At 32.8% G+C, this 5,365-nt stretch overlaps 1 pseudogene; it reads right to left on the bottom strand.

Annotated features, from left to right (window-relative positions):
- Positions 1–244: 244 nt before the first annotated feature.
- On the bottom strand, positions 245–776 carry LOC112205564 (cytochrome b5 type B-like; annotated as a pseudogene).
- Positions 777–5,365: the final 4,589 nt, after the last annotated feature.

Genomic DNA, 5,365 nt, shown 5'->3' with positions numbered 1-5,365 from the left:
GCATTTTTGACAAAGAGCAATGTCACTATAACATATGAACTACAATTATGAACAGAAAATTTTGAAATAAAAGGGTACTCATGGAAACCAGTGAAGAAAAGAAACACCGGCAATTGTTTGACAAAGAACAGTGAGCAGGTACTTTGGGAGCAATAATCTGAAAGATGGATAGTGGTCCCAGATCTGAGGTGGTTGTCTGGCCAACTGTCTTGGCTCCAAAGGGGGGAGAATACAACTGGCAGGATTTGAGAAGAGGGCATTTCTGCAGCTCCCGAGCAAGTCTCTAGTTTTCATTCCAAAGTAGATATGCTTTCCGGACTTCAACAAGGTCCATCAGGAGGATTTGCTTTCCAATATGTAGGAGTGAGACAGGTAACCTAAGAGGATAGCACCTATGATAGGGAAAATCCAATATGGCCAGAAACTTTTGCATGTGTCATTTTTTGAAGAATCCTTGCACAATTTTCAGGTTTGAGGTCACTCAAATGGACAGCACCAATATAGTACTGCTTTAGCATTTCTCTGGCATCAGAGGAGTGGCCTACATCTACAAAACTTTCAGTTGCATCTGCACCAGCTTGTTCCAGCAGAACCTTTTCTCTGCCAGGGGGATCCTCAAAGTGGGGAACATCGTAGAGTCGCCCATGGATTACTAGACACAGTTCCTTCAGGAAGTTTTGCTTCACCACCTCCTCCAACTGCTAATAGGTGGTGGAAGTCCCTACCCCCTGCCCTTTTTCATCACTGCTGCTAGCTTGCACAGTTGCCATTGGACTGGAAATACTGCCTCTCTACTGCTAACTGGGCTTCCAAGACTACCTTCCTTGAGGAGAGCCCGCAGCAAACTTTTCCTAAAGAAAAAGAGTTCTTAAAATAAGATTATTCAAAGGTATCATCTAACAAAGTGATGAGATAATTATTGTTAGACCCATATATATATGTATGTATGTATTTTATTATATGTATGTTTGTATGTTTTTATGTATGTATGTATGTATGTATGTATTTTTAGCGTTTTTACCCAGCTGGATGGGCAACCTTAGTGTCCCAGAATTTCTTAATCTCATTTAGGTCTATCAAAAAATTATTCAAGTGTTTTATCACAAATCATAATTTTGCTTCCTAGATGAAGGTCATGGACATGATGCTAAGCAAAAATCTTCTGTTCCAGCCTAGGTTTGGGAGACATTCCTTCCCAATTACTTTTATTATAAGTAGACTATGACAAAGTAGAGTAAAATTGCTGTAACATTTTTGAATTAAAATAAATTTGAATATAACTTCGTTGGTATGTGGCTCCTCTCCTCTGGCTGGTCCCTTTTCTCAAAGATAGCAGACTATTATCTTAGGGGAGCAGGAGAGAAATGTGGAGAAGGCCATGTGCATGCAGAATATGGTAGGAAGTCCCCTATAGGCCAAAGAAGCAAGCAGGCAGCAAAGCAGAGGCTCCCAGATCAACAGAATCCTCCTGGAGTGAGTCTGTGAAGCAGAGGTCAACACCTGGAAGATTCTTGGAATTGTTGCTTCCACCTTGACAGATCTGTCTGGTACTGGACTCAGAATTATTTCTGATAACATTTTAAGGCACATCAGAAAGTTACCACCATTTAATAATCAAGTACAGTTGGGTTGGGACAGATTTGGATTATGTAGCTAATTCTCGGGACTCCTGGTCTGTAAAACATGCTTGATGTTTTTAGTCATTTCATTAATTTTGCAGTAATGTTATCCCAGACTTTATGCAGTTAAGTTTTTAAGCTGACATTTCCACATTATTGGTGGAGTGTGAGCTACTGTATTACTATGAAATTCATTCAATACGTATTGCTTGTTGCCTCTGATATGCCAAACACTGAGCTGGGCACTGAATAAATAAAAATAAGCAAAAGTCTCTGATTTCAAGAACTTTACAGGCTCGCTGGCCAGACCACATTCACTGTCACCCTAAATTAGAATAGACTTCTTGGTGCAGTGGATGAAATGGGCAGGCATTAATTGCTGTACTTCCTTTTCCCCAAACAAGTGATCAGTCTCCATCTGGTTGTTGATCTAAAATATCCATTATATCAGGCGGGTGCCAGACAGCAAAGATGTTAAATCCTTAGCTTTTGAATTAAAAAGCCACAGCCCAAATGCAAGCCGTGAAAGATTTTGTGATAAAATAAGTGGTCATATACAACATTTATTTTTCCCTACCCCACACAATGTAAAGAACCTCTTAGAAGCCAAAAAAGAGAGTTAGAGGAGAGCGACAATGTTTTGATGCTAAGGAGAGATGGGGGTCTTGAGCTCAAATTTTGGGAATATGAAGTAGGAGAGTAGTTGAAGTCTTCTTATACGATTTGAGAATTTTACTTATACTTCTTTTACAATTGAGACCGTAAAGTTAGAAATAACTTTTAAACCTATTCCTGTCTTGATATAAATATTTAACTGTCAATTAAAATATGTGGTCTCTGAGCTTGGATTTAAGAAGCAAAAAAGACCCAAGAGCATCTTGCCATTCAAAAACCCAGCAAACTTCAAAAGAGGATAGGCAAGCTTATACCAGGAAAATATAAACCAAAAAAAAAAATGTGGCCAGTTATTTTAATATGTAAATCTATTTGTGTAAAGGAAAAAGAGAAAAATACAGTTTTCTACTGAAACAAAAAAATGATAAAAATATGCTTAACAATACAGCCTTAAATTAGAGCAAAGTAGAACTGGTAAAACTACAGAGAGAATCACATAAATTAACTGCATATTTGAAGATGTTAACAAAATTATGCAGAAATTAGAGATATGAACAATACCATTACTAATAATACATATGTACATATGTATATATGAAATATCTATTTCTGGTCATATTTTAGAAGCAAACAAAAATGTTTTTAAAAGAACCACAAATTAGATTATGAATGAAAACTTCAATTAATTTCAAACAAAATATATCAAACTATCTTTATTAAAGAAGTTTAATAAACTAAAAACTAGTATTTTCGATGGCATAATGATATCTCTTATTTTTTGAAACCAAAATAGTACCTCACTATAAATTATTATTTTACAAAGGAAAAAACAGATTTTAGAAATACTTAGAATTGCATGAAAATGAAAATATTTAATGCTCACTTTTGTGTAAGAACTAAAGCAGTATTTAGAAAAATATATTACTTAAAATGTGTATATCAGGAAACAAGTTAAAAGCAAATAACCTAAGCTTTCAACTTAAAAAGTGTAAAAAGAAAGACATAAGAAATCTAGAATAATTTGTCTAATAAATGAAATACAGGACAATAATAAAAGTTTAGAAAATTTAAATAAAATCTAGTTCCTTAAAAATTAATAATATAGATAAATTATTGGCAAGACTAACAAGAAATAAAGAATATGCAAATTAACAAAAGAAAATTTGAAAAAATTCATAATAACATAGCAAGTAAAAGATTTATTAACAACTCTACATGACAAAATATGGGGTAAAATAAATTACTAAAATGTATAAAATAATCAAAATTGGTACAGTGAGGGATAGATAACTTGAATAGACTTCTGTGGTATTATGTACATAAAAATAATTTTCCCCTTCAAAGGTGGGGAAAAAAAGATGATTTTTCAGATATTTTCTTTAAATTATTTAAAGAAATAATTGCTTTCATATATGTTTTTGAAAGCAATAGAGAAAGATTGCTTCGTGGGTCATTTTATAATTTATTTAATCTTAATTTATTAACCATATTATAGTCAAACTATATAAAAAGAAGGTTAGTGGACCATTTTATTCATGAACATACATGCAAAAATTCTCATGAAATATTAACTTACCAAATGTAGTGTCAATCGTACAGTTTAGGAATTCAAAGATGGTTCTACATTGAGAAATAAATTATTAAAATTTGCCATTTGAATAAACTTTAAAGAGAACATTTAAATAACTATTTCAATTGATGAAAAATACTTTAAAAAGTTTAATGCTTATTAATGATTAAAAACTCTTAATCTTTGAATAAAAGCAGATTTTCTTAAATATGTAAGTTTATATATCAAATACCTGAAGTAACCTCCGATGGCTTCTTTTAAAAATCAGGAATACTACAAAGTACACATTTTTGCTATACTCTTAAATAAAGACTGGTGGTGTTGCCCAATGCTATAAGGAAATAAAAATTTTAAACTGTTATTTTTGTCAGGTGATATGATTATCTAAAAACCAAACAGATCAACAACAACACTACTAGAAAACTGGGGGAAGTTTAGAACTTTGGATACAAAATTAACATCAAAATAATCTTTTTCACACTAATATAAACTGGGAATCATAATTAAAGATAGACTTTACATAAGAGAAAAATACAAATATCTAGACAACTTACTTTAGCATGCATAATACTTCTGTGAAGAAAGCACTGAAGCTACAGTGAAAGACACAGGACATCTAAATAAGGAGAGGAATTGTCCTCATTATTAGATAGGAAATTCTAATGTAATCAGTTCTTTCCAGATTAATGTAAAAATCTAATGCAGTCTTAATCAAAATTTTATTGCATTTATCTTATTTAAGAAAATCAAATTTAAGTAAATTAACTTTCTTTTTACTTTAATTTTAAATTTTTTTATTTTTAATTTTTGTGAGTACATAGTAGGTGCACATATTTAGGGAGAACATAGAGATGTTTTGATATAGGCAGGCAATGTGAAATATGCACATCATGGAGAATGGGATATCCATCCCCCCCAAGCATTTATCCTTTGAATTACAAACAATTCAATTACACTATTTAAGTTATTTTAAAATGTACAATTAAGTTATTGACTATAGTTACCCTGTTGTGCTATCAAATAGTAGATCTCATTCATTATGTCTATATATATTTTTCGTACCCTTGAACCATCCCACCTTCCCCCAACCCCTGCAAACCTCCCCAGCCTCTGGTAACCATCTTTCTACTCATTATATCCATTGGTTCAATTGTCTTGATTTTTATGTCCCATGACTATGTGAAAAAATGTGATGTTTGTCTTTCTGTGCTGGATTTGTTTTACTTAACATAATAATCTCCAGTTCCATCCATATTGTTGCAAATGACAGGATGCCATTCCTTTTAATGGCTGAATAGGACTCCATTGTGTATAACATTTTCTTTATCCATCCATCTGCTGATGGACACATAAGTTGCTTCCAAATTTTAGCTGTTGTAAATGGTGCATGTATATATTCAACTACTTTTGTTTTTGCTAATGGTGAAATATTAGAGACAATCTGGTTACCAAGATAGTTAAATTACTGTGGATGTACACCATAGAGTTCTAGTCAGCAATCAGAAGAAATGAGAGAGTTACGCAGCATGGAAAGAATGGATCCTAACAACAGAGCTGAGTA

This window comes from Pan troglodytes, chromosome 16, assembly GCF_028858775.2.
Source record: "Pan troglodytes isolate AG18354 chromosome 16, NHGRI_mPanTro3-v2.0_pri, whole genome shotgun sequence".
In the NCBI taxonomy this organism is placed as follows: domain Eukaryota; kingdom Metazoa; phylum Chordata; class Mammalia; order Primates; family Hominidae; genus Pan; species Pan troglodytes.
The sequence above is the reverse complement of the archived record's forward strand: the minus strand, read 5'-3'. Positions and strand labels throughout refer to the sequence as shown.